The following is a 23,925-nucleotide window of genomic DNA, read 5'->3' as shown; positions in this document are numbered from 1 at the left end:
GATTTAGCTCAGTGGTAGAGCGCTTACCTAGGAAGCGCAAGGTCCTGGGTTCGGTCCCCAGCTCCGAAAAAAAAAGAACCCAAAAAAAAAAAAAAGAATCATTAAAGTTAGACTAAAAAAAAAAATTAAAGCTACACACACCTGTAGACCCAGCACTCAGGAGGCAGAGGTAGGTGGATCAGAAGTTCAAGATCATCTTCTGCTAAACAGGGAGCTCCAGGTCTACCGAGAAACAAATGTCAGACTCTCGAAAAATAAAAAATCTGATTTTTGCATTTCTTTCCATTCCTGTTACGCATTTATTCCTATAACCAGTGCATGGAAATTGTAAGTAGTAAAAGTATAGCTTGTCCAGAGAGGTGAAGAAGTCTGACCTTTGAAATTGAGGGTGAGGTGCTAGTGAGATGCTTTCAAACCTGACGACTTGAATTAGGTCCCTGGAATCCAACATGGTGGAAGGAGAGAACACATTCCTGCAAGTTGTCCTTTGACCTCCACTTGCATGCTGTTGTAACACATGGCCTGAATACACAGGCGAGCGCATACACACACATTTACACACACACACACACACACTCTCCCTCTGGGATTCTTGTTAACAGCGGAAGGCAGCACGTGACCTGTGAGCTTCAGATGTTTCACAAAGAGGATCTAGGGAACTGTCTCTGAGTCTAGTCAAAGCGGCTAACGTATGCCTAGAGGAAAATGCAAGTATAACGTAAGTGACGTGTGGAAGACTGGGCCTCTCGACTATATTATATGGTATCTGAGGTTATAGTGTTGACAAAGAAAGAAAAAAATAGGTATCCTCATGAAGTTCAGGAAAGAGGAGAAAGATGATAAAATTTCCAGGCCAGCTGGATTTACCACTGAAAAAAATCAGGTGAACTGGTTATGACACCAGAGGTCGACTTCTGACCTCTGGCGCACCTGCACACGCACACACGAACATGCAAACGCAAACAAATACAACCTTTAAAAAACATCAGAATTGTGGAGCCTGCTGTGAGTTCCCTTCTGGGAATTGTTTTTATCCAGTAAAAAGAGCCGTCCTGTCTATATGGACGGGGGACCTGTGTCCATTTCCTAAAGCAATGAAACACACAGTCATTCCTCAGGATAGTTTGCTGCGATATCCAACTTCTTAGAGGTGACTGTGTCTCTCACCCAAGGAGATGGTTGGGAGAAACCTGGCACCGTTTCTTACTTCCACAGAGGCTCTGCAAATTCTGGATCAGTGAGAAGTTGCTGAATTAAAAAATTGTAACCACTTTGTCAGGTCTCCAGGAGTTTAAAACTTTCCCACGGGAGTATGTTTACCTACATCTGATGTGTAGGCTTAAATGAAAAAATAGTTTCCTATGGATTCATGCATTCTAACACCTGGCCCCTGGGGGGCTTTGAGGGGTAGGGTATGGAGTCTGTGGGAGGTGTAGCCGTGCTGGAGGAAGTACTTCATTGGGACGGAGTCTGAGCGAGAGTTTATAACCCCATTCTGTTTCCAGTTTGCTCTCTCTGTACTTACGTTTGAGAATGTGGCCTCTTAGCTTGCTGTTCCACCTGCCGTCCTGCCACTCTTCCTCTCGGACAGTAAACCAAAACAAACAAGTGAATCCTTCCTTCCATACATTGCTTTTGGTTATTGAGCTTTATCTCAGACAAAGAGGCCAACCAAACAAAAAACAACAACAACAAAAAGTAGCTAACGGACATGAGAATTTGGAAGTATCAAGTCCCAAACTAGGTAGGGATCCTTCCAACATTTCCTGACTCTTACTGTATTAGTCACGGTCCTTTAGAGTCACAGAAATTATGGATGGTCTCTATATAGTAAGGGAATTTGTTATGATGACTTACAGTCTGTAGTCCAACTACCCTAACAATGGCTAGCTGTGGACTGGAAGTCCAAGGATCTAGTAGTTGCCCAGTCCCACAAGGCTAGTAGATTCAAACACATGTGCTGGCAAGTAAATGCAAGCAGGCAAAGAAGAGTGAATCTTCCTCTTCCAATGTCCTTATGTAGGTCTCCAGCAGAAGGTGTGTACCACCATCCTGGATCTGGGACTATTTTTGTCCCAGGCTGACCTTGAACTCAGAGATCTCCTTGCCTTAGTTTCCTGGAATTCATAGCCACTATACCTCAAGATCTCCATGCCAAGATCCAGGTCAGAAACTTGTGTCTCCCAGCCTCAAGAGCAGGATCACAGGTGAGGCCTCCAATTCTGGATTGTCGTTCAATCCAGATATTGTCAAGACGAGAACCAGGAACAACCATTACACTTACCAATCACTCCTTTTCTTTGTGAGGGTCTTAACAAGGCAGGCAGTCAAGATGGACATAGGTTTTTTCCTTGGGCCTCGGCCTAGGCATAGATGAGTGCTATGCAGGTTTTAGTGTTTGAATGTGAAATGTCCTTCCAGTCTCATCTAGGGGTACTGTTTTGAAGTGGGTAGGGCTTTAAGGATGCAGGAATTAGTTGGAGAAAGTAGGCCTCAAAGGGGCAGGATTTTGAAGGCTATACCCTGGTCTGCACCGTACCATTACCATGACAGCATGATACACACTAAAACCACAAGCCAAAATAACATTCTGCTCTCTTCAGTATCTCTGTCATGTATTTGGGTGTAGTGTAAAAGTGACTAAAAATTACTGAAAGTAGGCAGGTCAGATATTCCCCCAGGGAAATCCACAAGAAGCACCACAGATTTGACCTGCAGATCCAACCAGCATAAGAGAAAATAGTGTCACATTCAAAGAAGTCACAGACCCAACCTCTGAAGTCCTGATAGAGTAGCTTAGGTCTTTCCTGTGGGCTTTCTGCAAATTTATTATCCCCCAGGTATTTCAAAGCACAGAGAAAGGACTTTTTTTTATCTTTCTAGAGGAGCTGGGAAGATGGTTCAGTGGGTAAATATGCTTGTTAAGAGAGCATCTGGTAAGAGGACCAGAATTTGAAGTCCCAGAACACACATAAAAATTTGAGTATGAGGGGTTGGGGATTTGGCTCAGTGGTAGAGCGCTCGCCTAGGAAGCGAAAGGCCCTGGGTTCGGTCCCCAGCTCCGAAAAAAAGAAATTAAAAAAAAAAAAATTTGAGTATGACTGCAGGCATTGATGTGCTGGTCTGCTGTGGGAGGCAGAGACAAGAGGATTCCTGGGCATTGATGACTACCAGGCCAACTCCATGTTCAGTGAGAGACCCTCTTGGAGGAAAGGTAACAGAACAGGACCCTGCTGGCCTCCAGATGCACGTGTGTGATGGTTTGCATATGCTTGACCACTATTAGAAGGTGTGGCCTTGTTGGAGGAAGTGTGTCACTGTGGGGGTGGGCTTGGAGACCCTCCTTCTAGCTGCCTGAGGATGCTCAGTCTGTTCCTGGCTTCCTTCAGGTGAAGATGTAGAACTCAGCTCTGCCTGCACCATGCCTGCCTGGATGCTGCCATGCTCCCACCTTGATGATAATGGACTGAACCTCTGAACCTGTGGGCCAGCCCCAATTAAATGTTGTCCTTTATAAAACTTACATTGGTCATGGTGTCTGTTCACAGCAATAAAACCCTAACTAAGACAACATGTACGGGTATATGTACCTGTACAAGCTCATACACTACACTGCATTAACATAGACATGCACAGCACACACAGACACAGACACAGACACAGACACACACACACACACACACACACACACACACACAGAGAGAGAGAGAGAGAGAGAGAGAGAGAGAGAGAGAGAGAGATTCTCTTTAGATATGGTCCCTCATTCCAGGAATCTATGACTATGCAAATCTTGAGTTCCCACTGCAGGTGCTTATCCATAGGTTCCTTTGTTTGCTGTTGCTACCTCACAGGTCATTCTACCACCGTTGCCAGGACTCTGTTCTTCCTGGTTCTGTGCTTGCCCATTAAGCTCCACTGTATGTCTCTTCAGTGTCTACAGATGTAAGACTCAGAGGGTTTGCCTGGGCCTCTTTGTTCCTTCAGGGAGGGAGTGTGGGATATCCTAGGAAATGCACTCCTTCATTTCTTTCACTTGGAATACATATAGGAATTCATATAGGAAATTAAAATCCCCCATAGCATTCTCGCATTTTGATTATCATAAAGAAATTAAAACATGCAAAAAGACAGGGAAAAGAGATTTATGGTTCCCTGTGTGTCAACCACATGTGGCCGGAGCAATGCTCAACACATCATCTTGCTCATTGTGTTTTGGGCATGAATCCCACATGACTGAATTAGTCTCATGGGAGCACATGTCAGTCAGGAAGCCATTATTGCTGACTTGGTTCACTTGATTCAGGAGGAGCACACACATTTGTCAACTGCGAAATGTTTTTTCTCTTTGAACGTAATAAGCATTGAAGTGTCATATATAACCTCGGCCTCAGTAAACTTCATTCACCTTAGCTTTCATGGCTGTTGTAAATTCTATAGTGGCAGCAGGGCTGATCTAGGAAAACAATTTCTTCTTCATTTATTAGCCAGTAGTCTAAAGAAGAGTTTTCCCTTTTATCATCTTTACTATTTTTAAACAAACCACACACACACACACCCTAGTAGCTGTGTGAGCTCACGCATTCAAAAAAAATTCATCATATTCTAATATATTACTGCCATTCATTTTGACACTTCCGCCTAATTTGGCTTAGCCAGTTCTTTTAGTGTGTTTCTATTCTGGTCCCTTTTATGGTAGGAGAAACTCTGTAGCAAGTCTTACAAAAGCTTCTTAAGGGTTCCTCCTCCTTGCCTCATAATAAAATCTTGACTCACTGAACAGGACTAGCCTGTCTCTAGCTTCCCAACTGGTGCTTCTTCTCTCAGGAAGGCTTGCGAGCAGCCCCTACACTCTTTGTTACCTAACACTGGGTTACCTAGCACTCCTGTTTCCTTCCGGAGTTGGCTGGGATCTTCTTCTTGAAACTCCTACACTCTCTTTCCCTGCTTCTTTGTTATTTTCTCTTCAAGATTCTTCTCCCTACCTCAGAACTCAATAGATTCTCTCAACACAGAGGAAGTTCTTAGAAAATATTTGTTTAATTGATGGGTAACCAGTAGCTGGAAATAATTAGAATTTATGTTGTGTTTTGAGATAGGTCCTCACTCTGTAGCCCAGGTTTTCCTTGATATCCTTGACTAACAGCAAAATCTGGACTGGCCTCAAACTTGAGATCATCGTCCTTCAATTTTTTTTAAATTAATTTCTTTTTAAAAAAATTTTTTAAAGAATTATTTATTTTATTTATGAGTACACTGTAGGTATGAGACACACCAGAAGAGGGCATTGGATTCCATTACAGGTGGTTGTGAGCCACCATGTGGGTGCTGGGATTTGAACTCAGGACCTCTGGAATAGCAGTCAGTGCTCTTAACCATTGATTCCTCCTTCAATCTTTTGAGTACTATGATTATGGACACATACAGGAAAAGAAAGTAAAGTTAATGTTTAAAAGTTTAAAAAAAGGAGGTAAGAGTGATGGGATGGATCTCTTGTTTCTTATAGTTACTTTTTTTTCAGTTACTTTTTGAAACAGTGTTTCACGCTGATAGCTCCCCAAGGCATGCTTGGATCTCATAGTGATGATCCTCCTGCTTCACCTCCTTGAGCTGCTCAGATAATAGGTGAGAGCCATTGCTCTGATTGCTGAGTCTTTACTAGACCTACAAAGTACAGAGGGGACCTAAAAGGGAGATAGGACCATATGAAAGGGAGAAAATAAGCAAGAGTTGATCAGAAGTAGAGGATGGGCAATGAGGGGAACATAATCATAGCTTTTAGGACCCAAGATGCTCTGGATTCTAGATTCTCGTCTTCTCTCCCTCTCTCCCTCTCCTCTTCTTTCCTCCCCTTCTCTCTCCAGGCTAGGATGGAAGCCAGGGCCTTCCATATGTCAGTCAGGTACCCGAGATCCCTGAGCTACATCCCAGGTGATTTAAAGGGAAAACCACATATTAAACACTGACTTGGCTTTTCAGCAAAAAAGTGCAATGTATAGAGTGTACAGGTTGTGCTTTATTTTGGTGTAGATTGAGTAACTCACCTAATGTCTTTCTTAAGAATGCTTAGGACACTAATGTAATTGGAAAGTTAGGGTTCCTCAATCTACAGGGTAGGAAACGCATCTATGAGTAGGGCACAGTAGTGCCAGGCAGTCCTTCCAACCTGGGAGGTGGGAGGCAAGAGAATAATCGATGTGAGTTGAAAGCCGGCCTGTGTTAAAAGAGTGAGATCTTGTCTTTGAAGAAGAAATAGGTCTGTGAGAACAATTAACTAGGAAATAGTCTTAAGCCTAGTAAAAGGCAACAAGGTATCACTCAGGGGGTGGGTGAGATGGCTCAGTTGGTAAAGACCCTTGCTCTGAAGTCTAAACACCACAGGTTGAGCATCAAGATCCAGAGGGAAGAGAATAAACTCCCACAAAAAGACCCAGTGCATGAGAGTCCAAGAAGCCTTCTTCCAAAATGCACGCTTCAGCATTTGAAAACTGTTCGTAGAAACCAAGGAGCAGAACGGGTGTACGGTAACTGTGAATATAGTTCTGAGAGAGCCTTTTCATTCGGGAAAATTTCGTACAACTTCGAATAATGCATTATAGACAGTAAGCAACCGGCGCATAAACGCAGATAAGTAGGCAGCAAGTTTTAAGTAAAGTAAATGCAACATACTTTTTTTTTTTTTTAAAGAAAATTGATAAAGGCAAGGTATTACGAGTCTCAATTCTCTGGGAAGCGACTAGGTTTCTTTGCTTATCTGAATCATTGTTGTCTCACACTGAAGTCGGGGAATCTGTAGAGAAGGGCGGGACAGGGGTCGAGGTCCTGGGGACAGCGGGTCCGGAGCGAGGGGTGGGCTTCCAGGATGCTGCCAAGCTGGGAGGCCCGGGACCCTAGCACTTGCTTAGAAGATGCTAAGCTAAGCTGCCTACCTACAACTGGCGCTCGGACAGCTACAGGGCGGGGCTTGAAGAATGGGCGGGGAGAGACGGGGTGTGCGGCGCGCGCAGAAGCTCAGGGCGGGGCGGGGCGGGGAAGGCATCCTGCGCGCACGCGCCAATCACAGATGCCGCGAGATGGGTGCGCGCGGAGAGGCCGGGGGAAGTAGAAGGGAGGACTCGCGTTTTCCACTTAGCCAATCACTACGCAGCGCTGCCATGACGCTAGGCTCTCCTGGGCGCCAAACGCCAGTCGGCGGGCCGGGTGGGTGAGGGCGCCGGGGTAGGGCGCGGGGCCGCGCGGGGGTGGGACTTCCGCAGGGCCCCGGAAGTGGGATCTGTGTGTTCTCATGCGAACGGGAAGGAGCGTTGGGGATCTGGAGTCTCGAGGTTGAGACATTTTCGGGCCCGAAAAAGGAAGGATCAGCTGCTGTCGCTGCCAAGCCCGCGCCCGCTCTTCTTTGCTGTCTCCGGCCCGGCCCGGCCGTGCCGCCTTTTCTTGCCGTCTCCCTCCTCGGCCGTCCCCGCGTGTTTTGCGCGGTCGCCGGGCACCGGGGCTGCGGCGACGAGCCCGCGGGCGGCCGGTCGGGCGGGGCGGGCGGCTGACAGGTGAGCGGGCCGTCCTCGGTCACCGACGGGGCGGCCTGCCCCGGCGCCCCGTGCTCGGACCCGCGCCTCCACCAGCCTGTCACCGGGCCGCCATCTTCCCGGAGGGACTGGGCCAGTGGCGGGCAGGGCAGGGCCGGGCCCGGGCGGGGAGGGGACGGCACAGGGCCGGGGCCCAGCTGGGGCCGGCGCTGGGGAGGACAGAAAGAGGGGCAGTGCCGTGGAGGGACCGGCAGGGCAGGCTGGACTGTGGCCCGGGCGGCCGGGGTTAGACTGGACCTGGGAGAACCTGCGGGCCGGGGTCAGACCTGACTGACACGGCCCTGGCCGGAGAGGACTGGAGCGAAGTGAGACGTGTGCAGAGTCGTCCCTGAGGCCGTGTCCCCGAGGCCCTTGCGGGTTTGCCTCTGCAACCCGAGGAGAATGGGCTGGGGTCGCAGGCCACCATCGCCCCGAGGGCAGGCGAGCGAGCGCCGGGGACCCGCAGTGCGGCGCCGGGGCCTCGCCCCCCTCGGTCCCGCCGGAGACCGGCCAGACAGCCGCACTCGCTGCTGCGGGGAGAGATGGCTCATTAGGGAATCGCATTCCTTTAGAACCAGGAAGTTAGGATCCTGTTGCTCGTTTGTGTGTTTGGAATGCTGCTCCCTTTTCCCCTTACACTTGATAGACTTGAGCAGGGACGACTTTGAAATAGTTAAGAGGAAAAAAAAAATCAAATGAGAAGATTCACGGTAACCGGTCAGGAACCTCTTAACCACCTGCTTCTTAGTGCTGTATAGTAGAACATTGAGTTTGTTTCAGAGTCGAGGTCATTGCATCTTGTGACTTTCAGTGGATGTAATCTTGTTAACCCCCCTCATTTTTTGGTGTAAGGTGGCTTTGAATTTGGACTGACTCGAAATGTGAGAAAACGACCCGGAGAAAATGATCTCAATCTGCCTTCTCACTGGCTGAGGAATACTTTGTCTTAATCATAAACTGAAACTTTGAAGTTTTCCGTAACCGAACAGAGGGCTTCCTTTCCATGGCTGCAGTGGAATTAGTTTGTAGCACACAGTTAAACAAGGGAGTTTGTAATAGGGACAGTAGCAACTTAGAAGTGTTTCTTTTAGGATATTTAGCTACTCCCCTTTTCAAGTTGAGTTGGATATTTAAAATGCACTTGCAGTTTGTTTTGAGTTCGTGTTTGCAAGACCACAAGAGGAGATTTTTGGTGATCTTTTAGTATATTATGTGCAGTTTTTATACTCTCCTAACTTGATTGGCTCCCCTTATTTACATTCAGGGTTAATTTACAGAAGTTGAAATGGTTGAGGCTTTTCCTTCGTGCTTATTATACCAAAAGCCAGTTTTTTTTTCCCTTTTTTTTTATTAACTTGAGTATTTCTTATATACATTTCGAGTGTTATTCCCTTTCCCGGTTATTCCCTTTCCCGGTATCCGGGCAAACATCCCCCTCCCCCCTCCCCTTCCTTATGGGTGTTCCCCTCCCAACCCTCCCCCCATTGCTGCCCTCCCCCCACCAGTCTAGTTCACTGGGGTTTCAGTCTTAGCAGGACCCAGGGCTTCCCCTTCCACTGGTGCTCTTACTAGGATATTCATTGCTACCTATGAGGTCAGAGTCCAGGGTCAGTCCATGTATAGTCTTTAGGTAGTGGCTTAGTCCCTGGAAGCTCTGGTTGCTTGGCATTGTTGTACATATGGGGTCTCGAGCCCCTTCAACAAAAGCCAGTTTTGTAATCAAGCTGTACAAGGAATAGTTTAAGGAGGTTTGTTGGAGTTGCTAAAGTAGAATGCTCCCTGAAAGTTTACTTTTTAGTTAGTACACTTTCCCTTAAAACTTTCACTAGTTAGAAGTGTATTTCATCTCCTGTTTGGAATACTAATGTGACTCGAGTTGACTTATTTATATGGATAGAAATGGTATGGCTTCTTAGTCATTAGAAGATATCCTGAGCATGCCTTTAATCCCAGCACTAGGGAGGCAAAGGCAGGTGGATCTGAGGCCAGCCTGGTCTACAGAGTTACTCTCAGGAGTACACGGAGAAACCTGTCTTGAAAAACCAGAAATAAAAAAAGAAAAAAGAAAAAAAGAAAAATTATTCTCTTGGTGACTTTCTCATCTGAAAAGTCTCATAAGACTGATGAAGCACGTAGATGTTGTCTTTTTGCTATTTTTATGGTTACTGAATTCCAATTTTTTATATTCTGCCTTATAGCTGTCAATTTTAATTCATTACATGTCTTATTTGTCTCTAGCATAGAAGACAGGTTCTGAGGCAGCATATAAGTTTGGAGAAAGGAGTTATACTATATTTAGTAGGAACCAGAGAGAAAATAGATGATGATATGGGCGTAGAGGTTTGCTAGCATTCATTTTACCACATTCTGTAGAAGAGTGGCAAACTTAAGGAGCAGCAATTTCATAATCATGTCCTGGGGTCTTGCCCATTTTGTAAAAAAAGAAAAAGTCCTGAGATTTGAGGAAATAAATTTATGTGACTTACCTAAGTATGTACAAAAATGTATTTGAACTCCGTGGAAACAAATATTTCATTCACTTAACCACCTGTTTTCATGAATTCTTCACAAAGTTAAATGAAACGAAATTCCAAAATGTTAATCGAGTTTGTATCAGCTTAATGGTAATTAAAATAAACAGTGCCTTCAAGTAGCAGCAGCTACTCAGATTTGCAACAAAATTTACAAACTTTTTAGACTTGGTTGATGTTACCAGCAGGAAAGAGCTGATAATCTCCTCTCACTGTGGCTTTTAGATCATGGAGCATGCACCCGCTGAAATAGGAACTAGGATTATAGTCTGTGTCTAGTGAGGAGTGATGGTTGGTGGTCTGCTGCATAGGTTATGTTAGTTCCTGTGAAGTCCATTTGCTCTTACAGAGTAAAGGCGGAGTTTACAGCACTTTCCTAACACGCATGCTCTTGTAGATACTCTGAGGTTTAAAGTATATCCCTTAGTTTCAGATTAGTAGAAGCAGGAAGATTGTAGTATCCTCTTGTGATTTCCACCATTGCACCATTTCAGCCTTTTTCTGATGGAAGGAAGACAATGCAGGCTGGAGCTGAGTGTTGAAAAGGGTTACTGCTGTGCTTTGCTTGTATTATTATTTCAGGTCAAGAAATCTCGTTTTTTCTGTGAGAGTTCATTTTAGAGTACATAGTAAGTGAGTAATAATAGTATTATTTGAGAGTTAAATTTATGAACCTCAGTTTATTTGAAATGTTTTGTCCTGATTTACTTGACAGAACAGAGGATTGAACCCTGGTACTTGGTTATGCTAGGCAAGACCTTTACTCCCAGCCCTCTTTAAAAAGATTAAATTTTTTTATTTAAGGTAAAAATCTCACCTAAGTTGCCCATAGGTCTTCAACGTGCCTGACAGTAGCTGGGATTACAAGCAAGTACCACCAGGCCAGCTAGTTTGCTCCCAGTTGTTAGACTTGTTGATGTTTTTGAAGCTGATGTTCTCTGCAGTTACCTTAATTAGAAATGGATTTTCTTATTAGAGCATGGAATTGAAATAGTAAGCTTCTAAATTCTCTTAAGAAAAGGAAGGGGCCTTTTGTTCAGCTGCTAAGGACTCTTGCTCTCAAGCTTGCCTACCTGAGTTCATGCCCTAGAATCCATATGGTAGGAGAGTACCAATTTCTGCAAGTTATCTTCTGACTTCTGCACACACACTAAATATGTAAATGTGAAAACAAAACCAGACGAGAAGGAAAATAAATTCTAACTTGGAAATATTTCCCCTTAATATTGTGCTTTACAAGCTGCTTTATTTCCCATGTGTAAGTGTCTACCTTAGAATGGGAGAAGTTATTAGCTGTGCTTCCTTCCTGTCATTCCTTGCTCTCCTCTTCCACAGCTCTTTTTCTGTATTTATAAAGTCAGCCTCTGCACCACTTTTTTGTGGAAACTGTCCTGACCCCTATTTTACTCATGAAGGATTTGTGTTGGAGTGATGCTGCTGATTGTGTGATCTTTCTCTTCCTTGCTATACCTACCACCCTAGCTTCTGAGGCCTAGGCCTTTGAAAATATTTTGTATTTAACACAAATGGAAAACGTACTGCTTTGTTATTTTTTGGAGGAAGCTTAATATTCACTGATAAAAGACTCAGGTGTCACTGAAAATATCTTTTTGTAGTTTGCATGCTAAGTCTTCCTTAAAGCTTGTTAATCAGGGTGGTTCTTATTTGCTTGGTCAAAATAAAGTGTTCCTGTATTTACAAAAACTGTTTTTGCCATCTATTACCAGATACTGCCTTTCAGGCACATCCTGGTTGCTTGACCCTTCCTAGAAACTTAACAGGACAGCTCTAAAATCTTTGACCTGCCCACTGTAACCTACTGTCTGTTTCTTCATTTTCTGCTCCACCTTCTAGGCCATCCTCTTCTCTGTTCCTAACCTTTTCCCATGGCATCACTGTCTTGGCTCTTGGTAGTTTCTTTGCTTGAAATTGGATGCCCCACCCTACCCTCCAAAATGTATTGTTTTAAAAAGTTTTGCTTAGTTTATTAATATTCTGAATTAATTCCTGAAGATGGCTCTTCGGGGAATCATTGCTAGTTTCTGAGTTTAGACTGGGTGCTTCTTATTTGTTGCATCTTATTGACAGCACAACTCAGGGACACTTCTTATGGGGAAGGTCTCTTTATGCCTGTGACTGTTTTCCCCGCTTGAAACCCTGGTGTGATGAGAGATGGAAGCATGGCTATGGACATCTCCCAGGTGTGTAAAAGAAATTGCTGACCATGTATTTGCCGGTATCTGTTAACAACACTGGACACCTGAAAAGGCTGCATTGTGAAGTTTCTTCTAGTTTATATTCTGACTTTTTGTAGCTGTATTTAATGGATAAAATTGTTTAGGCGCAGTTAGTAATTAAACTATTAGACCTCAGATTTCACTGTCTTCAGTCTTTAAAGATATTCGGGTAGGTTTTTGCTTTTTTTCTATCTTTTGCTTTAAAATTAAATTATTATTAACAGAACCCAAAATAATTATAGTATTTCTGACATACTTTTAATGTAATATTAAAGTCATATGCACTGGCATTCAGATGCTGGTGACAGCTACATGCTCCCTTGATAGTTACAGTTGTCATATGTATTAAGTCAGCCCTTGGCTCTCTTTTATTTCCTTTCCTTGCTGTATTTTTCCTTCATTTTACTTACGGCACTATAACATGCCATGTACAGTATTTATTTGTGGTCTGTTTTCTGTACTCATATAAACTCCGTGACATATACAAGGGATTTTTTTTCTATTTTATTTATTCATATGAATCCAGATCCCAGAACAGTATCAGAATCATAAAAGGCCACAAATGACTTGTTTTTGTATGTGTATGGGGGTGCTGTGCTGGGAAGTAAGCTCTGTTTGTCCCAGGCAAATGCTCTAGAGCGTCTCCCTGAGGAATTTAATAAACCCCAGCCTTGTGTGGTGAGAAAAGCAAAGTATCTGGTCTTCATTTGGATGTACCTGGTGCCTGCTGAAGTAGGAGTGCAGCCACTTCACCCAGTGTTCAACAGGTCAGAGATGTGGGCCTGGAGGGAAGTACTGAGGAGAGAGAGGAGACGAGAGCAGCACTCTCAGCAGAGAATGACGTTGTAGTGATTCTGAGGTAGTCAGAAACAAAGAGCTTGTGACAAATTAATGTAGAAATGGCTTAATGAGGTGAAAAAGCCGGAAGAAGTAGGTGGTGGCTGGTCTTGTAGGGCCTTGGATGTCCCTGTGTAGGTTGAGGATTTTGTTGTTTATCCTGAGAACATCAGGAAACACTTGGAGTGTTTTTAAGTAGTGAATTACATGATCAGGATTGACTTTTAAAAATAATTATTTGGAGCTGGTGAGGTTACCTGAGCAGGTTAAAGGTGCCTCCTCCAAACCTGACCTCCAGATCCCACATGGTTGAGAGGGAGAACCAGTTCCTGAAATTTGAACTCTGCCATATACATGCTATGGCATGAGTCCATATGCATAGTAAAGTAAAGATAATGAAACCGAGACATTTAAGAAGATTCTTGTTCTGCTTTATGGAAAGTCATATGGAAGAGTCAGAAATGAACTCACAGACATGGATTTTACTTAGGGGCAAAATGCAGACTCCTCTTACTTCCCTTGGTCATAGTTGAAAAGGCCTAGTTCCAGTCTACACGAAGGGTAACTTGGTCAGATTCCTTTAGTTTGTGTTGTGCAAAATCATGCATGCTTAAAAAATAGTTTTAAAATATGCCTTAACTCTGCTGCCATTTATCAGTTTTTTAAAAGTATATTGTTAGTTCAGATTTTATCAAGGCAAACTAATGAACATTCTCTTTTTAATAACATCTCTAAAAATAGGAACGTTTTCATGTTTCAGAAAGCTTTGTATTTTTATTGTCGATTGATTACAGTAAAGGATGCAAACCCCTTGGCCAACTTGGTGTAAAGTTACAGGTGGCTTCAATGGTGAAATGAACTCTTGATGAACCACGGTTTCAATGCCAATTTAAAAAAATTACCTTGTACAACCTTTCTATAGGCTGGGTGTGATGATCACACTTGTAATCCAAGTGCTTGGGAGGTAGAGGCAGAATGATCAAGAAGAGTTCAAGGCCTGGGCTATGAGGCCCCAGCACTTGGGGTAGGGGTGGCATTAGTCTGTAAAGACTTAGACTTTGTTGAGCCCTCCTTTCTCTTTGTTGATTACAATATATCCTTATGTTTCATTGTTGAGATTTATATCCTGCTGGGCACCTTCACTTGAATTGTATTTCTCTGCTTTAGTAACTAACAGTAACTTCTAAAAGTAGTCCCAGTTACTTTTTAACCAGAGTCTGCAAAGAGGGAAATTTTTGGTCAAGTTGGAGAACACTACTACTTCTTCCTAATGGCTTACAAGGGATCAGATTTCCTTTTGGGAGGACACTTGTATGGGGTGTAGTCTATTGTTTTCACCACTTAGTTGTTATTATGTGAACAAAAACTTTTAAAAAGTAGAGTTAAAGTACTGTGATAAGAGCATAACACCCCCTCCCCACTTTAACGAGGTAAACATTTAAAAGACAATGTATAGTATTTAAATTTTCCGTCCTTGGGTCTCAGGGATTCTACTTAATGTGGGTACTTGGTTTTATTCTCAGACAAAACTGCCTGGCATGATTATTAAGTCCTGTTACCTTAGTGGCTAACACCCATACTTCCCAGTTATTGTTATCATGCCAAAATGCAAATTACTGTTGGCCTTTAACAGGTCAGTTGGAGTACAGACCAGTTGTACAAATGAGTAATTGGTGAGTCAGCATATTTGCTTCTTCACACCCTTAGGGAGGGAGAGAACCATGAGGAAGACCAAAGGGTGAAATGCTAGAAACTGTGTGCCCAGTATGTGTTCTGTACTTTTGCATAGTTCTTATGCTTTTCTAAATATGTTGATAAACTAAAACCTTTTCTATTGAAAATGTCCTTCAGGATTGGCTAATTTAGGGTGAATTAAATCTAAACACAAAAAAGATTGGAGGTAGAAACTAGAATTGCCAAAACCAAAAGTGCCAGAAGCACTTGGGGTCATAGAATTTAAATCTCCGTGACGTGGAAAATTCAAATTGTTTCTATAGATTACTTCCCAATTCAGAATGATGGTGTTTTAGTAGGTTTCAATCAAACCCAGGGACTCTCTTGTTTTACTGTGTCTTTCAAGTTCAGAATATTGAAAGTACTTTTCATTGTGGTGCATAATAAACTTTACTCCAGTTTGATGAGTTTTTAACTTTGTTGTTGTTATCTGTCTGGAATTACTAGATGCTTAATATAGTGTTAGGTAAAGATTAATACCACTTTGAAGTATCACAGTCATTTTCTGACATTTTTGAGTTTTGTTTGGTCTGCACTCTTTTGCCAGTTGAGATTTGGTAACTAGTTATCAACTGTCAAAAAAACCAGACTGAAGTATACAGAAGTTGTACTTGGTTAGAAATACGGCTAGCTGTTTAGTGACAGAGTTAGGACTGTTAACTTGTTGCATTCCCGGGTCTGGATATGGGGCTGGGAATGGCCTCAGGCTAATACTCTTCTGGCTTTTCTCCAGTGTGGACCCACCTCTGGCTGCACTCTTTAGCTGCATGCTCAGTCAGAACACTTGCAAGTCTGTAAAACCAGTCTTGGCATTGGTGAAAATATTTTTACTTTTGTTGCAGAACTTCAAATTTTAATTTTTAAAGCTAAGTGGGGTAGGTGCCTAGAGAGGTCAGAGGCATTGGATCTACAGGGAGTTGAAACTACAGGCCACAGGCAATTGTAAGCTGCCTCATGTGGGTGCTGGGGATAGAACTCAGGTTCTTTGGAAGATCAGTACATGTTCTTAATCTTAACCACCATTTTTCTAACCATAAAAGCAGATTCTTTAAGAAGATTTAAAAAATACTGAAGGAATATTATTTGTTGCTTATGATGGGGTATGTTCTGAAGTGCGGATAGGCTGTTTAATTGTTATGACTATTGAATACCTTAGAATGCTTAGCACAAGCAGGACAGGCTAGTCACTCACCTAGCTAGCCTTTTGATATAGTCAAGGCTTAGAGAGATGTAATACTGCTACCTACATAACATGGCCATGCTATTTTATAGTAAGATTTTTAAAAAACAAATGGTGTACTCAAAAGCATAGTGTAGTAAATAAACAAACTAGTAAGGATCATTATAACCGTCCTTCTCAGATGTTATCTATACATTACCGCATGTGTCTTTATACACCTGGTAGTGCAGCAGCTTTGTTTATGTCAGCACTGCTCAACAGTGAGTCACGTGTTATAACCAGATATTAGATCTGTTGCAACAGCTACAGTAGCAGTCGGCAACTGGAATTCATATATATATATATATATATATATATATATATATATATTTCTTTTTTCTTTTTCTCTTTGTGCATTGGAGTTGGGGTAGGGTGGTGGCAGGGTTTGTACATGTGAGTACAGATGTTCATGGATGCCAGAAAGAAGGTATCAGATCCCTGGGAGCTGGAGTTATAGACAATTGTAATCTTGATGTTAGTGCTGGGAATCAAATGCCAGTCTTCTGCAAGAGCATCAAGTACTCTTACTGAAGTATTTCTCCAGCCTCCCCCCCCCCAATATTTAGCTCCATTGTTATTATAAGGCCACCATTATGTTTGCATTATCCTTAGCTTAAATGTTATGTAGTACATGACTGTATGTATTGAAGGAAAGGTAAAGGTTTTGTCATTCTAGAATATCCAGCAACTTTGATTTAGATTGTGTTGTGATTTAGCATCCCCCAGTTCATATAATATTAACAGACTGGATTATAGTTTACCTTTAAGAAAGAGTAAACTCAAGGGAATAACATCGAAATGTAAATAAGAAATACTCAAGTTAATAAAAAAAAAAGAAAGAAAGTAAACTCAAGAGAAGTTCATATAAATTATATGATTTGCTTACTAAAGCATTCATGCAGTTGTTTGTTTTAGTATCCTTGGTGCTAACATAGGGACATATGTATAGGTTCAGAGGTCCAATGTCATAGCTTGCATATTTGTGTGTGTGGCTTTTGTTAATTTTTTTTTTCTTTTTAAAGATTTTATTTATTGTATATAAGTACACTGTAGCTGTCTTCAGACACACCGGAAGAGGGCATCAGATCCCATTACAGATGGTTGTGAGCCACCATATGGTTGCTGGGAATTGAACTCAGGACCTCTGGAAGAGCAGTCAGTACTCTTAACCACTGAGCCATCTCTCTAGCCCCTGTTAATGTTTTTAAAAGCTGTAGCTTTCATTCTCTACTATGACCTTGTACTCACAGAGATCCACCTGCTTCTGCCTCCCTCGTGCAGAGATTAAAGGCCCAGTATCCATGTTTTTTAAAAAAGAGAAACTGAAACTAGAGGGAATGTGAGTTTTTGGAGAGCTTTCCTATGTGTGGTTTTGTTTGCTGTTTTCAAGTCAGCAAACACTGTCAGGATCTCAGTTTAACAATAGTTTCCCCATAAAATTAGAGAGTTGAATACATTGCAGCAGCTCACAACAGTGTGCTCGTCTTACAATTCTGAAGACTGAAGCTATTGATTTGTTTTTCATTCTTCAGAACACCTGAGGCCAGAGGACAGTTTGCTCTTCATTATCCAGTTCAGAAAGACAGAAAATGATATTGTTTTCTATTTTCATACTTTCAAGCCCATGACAATCAATACTCAACCCCTTGCAAAAAAAAATAGTCTTATTCCAATCCCTTGGACTCAGATGATACAATAATGTATATCTGGGGCTTATGTTAGATATGCAAGCTCTAGCCAGGTGTACCCATCTTTGTATTCCTAGCTCTCAGGAAGAATAGTCTGGAGGATTCCAAGTTCAATCCTAGCATGTCTTCCATAATAAGACGGTCTTAAAAAGAGAAAGCTTTAATGAAAAAGTCTTAATGTTACCGTGCAGCTGGAGGTGCCACACTGGACAGCACTAACATGATCACTTAGCTTACTGAGGTAAGCTACAGTTTTATCCATGGGAAGCTTCTTGTCTAAAAAAAACAAAACCAACGTCGAAGTCGACAAGGTTGAGCTCAGGTCCTCTCACTGGGTAGGCAAGTACTCATTGTGAACCACACTATATCCAGTTAATTGGAATTACAAGTACTGGTGTGGATTCTCTGCTCAAAATTTATTATGTGATGTATATTGTCTCCTAAAAAGGGAGTATAATCCTGACTGTGTTGAGTTATAACCTACTTGTGAAACAGAGTTGGCTAGGAGACAGACCTTTTACAGTACTAAGCTAAAGTGAGATTTGATTCTATTTTATGTTGGAACGTTGGTTCTTTTTTTAAATGTTATATTACTTCTTGCATGATAGAGGATATTCATTATGTTTTAATAGTACCATTTACACTGTTATTTTGGGAAACTTTAAGTGTCTGCAATTGTAGTGCTTACTACTTGGAGACTGTAGTTTGACACTGTGGCTTTGTGAACAGTTGGTATTTCAGCATTTCAGGACTCTTAGCACATTATGCACCAGGTTCTGTGGTGTCTCCGTCTTCTAAGATGTCCTCACAGTGCTGTTGATGAGAAAACCCAGGGGAATGTGGTGGGGAAGGAGTCCAGTTCCCAGGCAAGTATTCATCATACTTCAGAACATACTTCCTAGTTGAGGAAAGGCTAAAATGTATTTGTAGGTGTCTAGCTCGAGCATTTGGTCATTTATATTAAATATCTTCCCAGTGAGATAAGCTTTGAGCAGACTTTCTTCTTTTTTTAAAAAAAAATTATTATTTTATTATATAATAAGTACACCGTAGCTGTCTTCAGACACACCAGAAAAATCTCATTACAGATGGTTGTGAGCCACCATGCGGTTGCTGGGATTTGAACTCAGGACCTCTTCAGGAGCAGTCAGTGCTTGAGCAGATTTTTTTTTTTTTTTTTTCGGAGCTGGGGACCGAACCCAGGGCCTTGCGCTTCCTAGGCAAGCGCTCTACCACTGAGCTAAATCCCCAACCCCTTTGAGCAGATTTTCAAAACAGTATTTTTTACCTGCTCCTCCCATACAAATAATTGCTTTAGTATGTTTGCCATTAAGAGACTTCTTTACTGATTTGTTGTTTTTAATATTAGATTAATTTTTAATGTCACGCTTTGATATGTAACTCTTGGATCTCAAATGCATCCTTGTATGCACACATGCATGCACACTAAATCTAGAGACTAAAACGAAGGTGAAAGTTTATTCAAAGTAATTTTACCCTAACTTAATAAATGCTGTCTTTTGTGTGTAACCCATCAATTGGAATGAAGGTTTTACTTGGAACCATGTTGCTTCCTGTGCTTTTCATTTTAATTGCTAGGCAAGTCTCCCCACACTTACTGCCACAAAAAAGAATTATTAGACACACACTTAATGGGATTCTACTCTATTAGGTCCTGTTAGGAGCACAGTGTGAACAAGGCAGGCAGGCTGGCACAAATGTCTTTCTCTGTGACAAAATTTTGGAGTTGATGGGATGATCATAATTTGCTGTGCCATATTCCAGGGTAGAAAGGGTTAGTAAGAGACATAAAAGAATTAACTCATTAGGTTTTGTTAGGAGGAAGAAAAGTAATATCTGAATAGCTTCTTATATTTGTACTTCATCCTGAGGGCAGACTAGAGATTTTTGAACTAATCCGAGAAGGCCCATGTTTTAGGAAGACCAACTTGCCTGGTGGAATTCTAGAAGGGAACTAAGAAGTTAGGATAGTTTCAGAGATACTGGCTTTTGAAGAATTTAATAACAGTTGGAATTTAGAAATGAACCTTTTCTGAGAAGAGGCTACAGCAATCTAGTTGCAGGTTTTTAATTGGGTCATTTGCATATCCTTCAGATAGGGATTATCGGGTTTTATGTTTTAAAAGGGTAGTAGAGTTAACTTTATTTTAAACATCCAACATATAGGAGTCTGCCAAACCATAAAAATTTCACTGCGTGTTGATTAGATGGCTGTCTTGAAATTTAGCGTACCGTTGTGAACTGGCCTTCTGGAAAGTGAACACAGGGGCATGACTCAAGAAGAGGCAGAAACTCTAGAGCCACATCTTCCTGACTGCATTCACCAACCAGATTTGATACTCTTCTGTGAAATCTTGGGCACCCTCGGAATGCTCTGCACTGTGGCTGGTAGGCTCCTCCTTGGCTGAGTTACCTCTTTACCAAAGCCTCATGACCTTGTTCACATTGACCCTCTGTTAGTGCAATTATGTAATTTAATTGCCATAACGGATACTGTATCTTAGAAATCAAAGTAGTCAATATTTTCATTCACTAAGAAATTATAAATGGGGCTGGAGAGATAGCACCAACTGCTCTTCAAGAGGTCCTGAGTTCAAGTCCCAGCAACCACCTGATGGCTCACAGCCATCTCTAATGGGATCCGATTCCCCTTTCTGGTGTGTTGGAAGACAGCTACAGTGTACTCATAAGTTTGTAGTGGAGGGTCTGAGGAGGTAGCTGAGAGCACACAAAGAAGAGTTGGGGACTGGTGAAGAGTTGGCTCAGAAGTTAAGAGCACTTATTGCTCTTGTGGAAGACCTGGGTTCTATTCCCAGCACCCACATAATGCCATCCATAATACCAGTTCCAGGGAATCTGCAGGCATGCACTTGGTACAGATAGATACAGGCAGGCAAAAGATTAATACATACAAGGTAGAGTAAATAAATAGGAAAAAGAAAAAAACTGAGTGTATGGCGTTGTGCTGGTAAGTCCAGCTCTAGGGAGGCTGCAACAAGAATCCGTAGGGTTCATTGCTCAGTCAGCCTGACCTAGTTGGCAGTCCCTGTCTTGAGGGAAGTAGCTTCTAATGTGTTTTTGAGGGTGATACAAAAGGTCCACACACAACATACACACACAGGAGAATAAAGCTTCTATAAACATTGCGTATTTAGATTGTTTTCCATCTGCATTAGATGTGCTTTAAAGAAACAGTGATATTTTATGGCTTATGTAAGAAGAACATCAATAGAAGGACCGGACCGGGTCAGGTCTAGGGCAAAGATCAAAAGAACACACACAACTTCAAGTTAAGTGTGCACACATTAATTTTTGTAACTACCTATTTGCTTTTGCAGTTCCTTTCAATTGCATGGGATACAGAGCTTCTTACTCTGCTTAGCACACAGGAAGAACATTTCAGGGTGGTTAAGAAAGAGTAGCTACAGAAGCAGAAGCACCAGGCCAGAGGGGTGAAGGCAAAGCAGACTGTTCTTTTGAGAGGTCTATCCAGTGGTACTGCAGGGGGATACTTACTGTCAATGGCTGGTGAGTCTGGAGAAAGGAGCAGGCTGTGAAAGGTTATGTTGGAGAGACTGGCTCCCAGGAACGAGGTCATGAGAACATCCAGTCAGGGTTGGCCTGGCTCTTTTTAAATTTCTCCTTTCCTGTACCTCTCATTCATTTCTTCCCTCTTCTGTCTTGAGTCAAGATTGGGTTACTTTTTAAAAAAAGACTTTTTTTTGGAATGTATAAATGTTTTTTCCCGAGCACATGTATGTGCACCAAACATGTGCCTGGTGTCCTTGGAGCCAAAAGAGGGCTGCTGTGTGGATGGATATGGAAACTAAACCCAGGCCCTCTGCCAGTGCTCTTAATGATTGAGCCATCTCTCCAACCCTAGGCTGTTTGAAACAGTTAAAGCAGGAAGTGCTGAAGATGGGGAAAGACAGACAAGGACCCAGACTGGAGGTGGGCGCTGATACACAACCACTGAGCCCCAGTGACTTGTTTGGCTTTTTCTCAAAACCTTTTTAATATGGAAACGGGAACAAAAACCATTCATTTTCATGTTTACTTTTTTTAAAAAATAAAAACCCATCATATCCACTCTATATTTAGGCACTTTGTCTTACTTAGGAGGTGTGATTTTTTTTTCTTTAGGAATACAGGATTATAATTGCTGGGAAATAGCTCCACTTCACTGAAATATGAAATATAGATACCTTATTTTATCTACATACTTTTATGTATACACAAACATATTAAATGGAGAAAGAAGGCTGCATATTCTATATCTTAAAGTGAGATGTTTTATCATTTATAATGCTGGGATTTTTTTATTGGAGTTTTTAAAATTTACATTTCGAGTGTTATCACTTTTCCCAGTTTCCCGTTCATAAATTATAATGCTGTTAAATGAGTTACTTATTCAGTTATTCAGTCTTGTGTTGTTACTTATGCTGGCGTTGGACACTAGGGCTCAAAGTAATCTGCTCCTCCAAGTAGCTGGGACTGCCAGCATCACTGTCACTCTCGGCTCATTTTAGTGTGTTGTGTTGTTTTGTTTTGTTTTGTTTTTGAGATAGGGTTTCTCAGTTGCACTGTCTGTCCTGGAACTCTCTGTAGACCAGGCTGGCCTCAAACTCAGAGACCCATCAGCCTCTGCCTCCCAAGTGCTAGGGTTACAGGTGAGCACCTAGCTAGGCGTTTAGTTTTTAAGGAAGGCGATTTGCATGTTCATGTAACAATACTTGAGGACGTATAGTCAGGACTGTAATTTAGGCTATGAAGAAGATGAGTTGCCATTTCTGTAACTGCCATCTTTGTCATCAGCGAGTAACTGCTCCCTTCTCTAAAGCTTCATGGCCTGGTGGGTTTCACAGCCTTCATTACACATTAAAGGTACTCTTGCTTTGTTTGGGTTAATGACTGATTAATAATAAAGTGAAGTTTTGATTGAACATTCTGAGAAACTGGAATGTTTTAGTTTTTGGATAAATTACTCTTCCTTGGGATAAAAAACTGTCTCAGTGTATTAAAGTTGTTTTTTGTTGTGAAACTAATCACTTAATGTGTTACAAAAAAGTGAAGACAGGTGTTCTAGAAACTGCAGTAGATGTAGAAGGGCAGTCTGTATAGAAGGGCAGTCTGTATAGAAGGGCAGTCTGACCGATACTGGCACTCCATTGCTTCCAGGATTGATTGGCTAACATGCCTGGCTAGGTGAATGACCCTTACTGTCCCGTGTGCGTTCCTCTGAAAGTGTGTGCTCAGTTGACAAAGATGACTTTTGCAGTAGACTTTTCCATCTTTGGTGGAGGGTCTCTGAGTAGCTGTGTTTTCTTGCTTGATCCTTCAAACCAGCTTTGAGGGATCAGAAGCCTCAGGTTTTAGGTGTGGTTGGTCTCAGCTCTATTCCTAAGAGGAGGCAATCAGTGCCTCTGAGCAGAGCAGGTGTGGTGTCTCTAGCTGCTTTTCGGCTCTAGATTCACCCTTTAAATGCTCACTTCTAAGTTTGCTTAAAATGTCAACCTTCACTGTTTGTATATCTTTGATTGAGACTCTTAATTGTAAGTACACATTGGACTGGATGATGCGCAGCCTTTGAAGACGAAGGGTGAGGCGAATAGAGATTTTTTTCCCATTCAACAATTGAGTAATGATGAATTCTCCATGGTAGAATTTTAAAAATATTATTATTATTAAATCATTTTAATCTTCCTTGGGATGTTTATATTTCAAATGTTATCCCCCTTCCTGGTCTCCCCTCCATGAACCTCCTTACCCCTTGCTCCTCCCCTTTGCCTCTAAGAGGGTGCTCCCCCCTCCCTCCTCACCCCTGTAGATATCTTAAGAGGATATCTGAAGCTTGAGTGTCTTCTCTAGCCACTGACTGTGGATTCTGTGAAACAAGTATATACTAATCTTGTCCACCAGAACTCTTTGTTTTCAAATGTAAATGGATGAAGATTTTTGTGAGAATTGTCGGTGGTCCCAAGAAAATGTTCATCAAAATAGTTCATCTACTCAAAAAGAAAGTTACTAAAGCTGCCCACTGAGAAAGTGTTTAATGCAGTTTCTAGAGCACAAATAGGAAAGATTGGCGTCAGGGAGCCC

General features: G+C 42.1%; 1 protein-coding gene across 18 annotated transcripts in view; it reads left to right on the top strand.

Annotated features, from left to right (window-relative positions):
* The first annotated feature begins 7,035 nt into the window (after positions 1 to 7,035).
* Larp4b (La ribonucleoprotein 4B) overlaps positions 7,036 to 23,925 on the top strand; it is a 95,796-nt gene continuing 78,906 nt past the window's right edge. For 13 of the 18 annotated variants that reach the window (XR_010058882.1, XM_063276490.1, XM_039095764.2 and 10 more), the window contains exon 1: positions 7,401 to 7,541. The gene's annotated coding sequence lies outside the window, so the exon portion shown is untranslated. Of the gene's footprint in view, positions 7,198 to 7,279; positions 7,542 to 23,925 lie in introns of those variants that run through there. The other 5 variants (XM_063276485.1, XM_063276484.1, XM_063276489.1 and 2 more) reach the window with 5 other exon arrangements.

Source organism: Rattus norvegicus, chromosome 17 (assembly GCF_036323735.1).
Source record: "Rattus norvegicus strain BN/NHsdMcwi chromosome 17, GRCr8, whole genome shotgun sequence".
In the NCBI taxonomy this organism is placed as follows: domain Eukaryota; kingdom Metazoa; phylum Chordata; class Mammalia; order Rodentia; family Muridae; genus Rattus; species Rattus norvegicus.
Note: the sequence above shows the minus strand (reverse complement) of the source record. Positions and strands in the feature narration are given on the sequence as shown.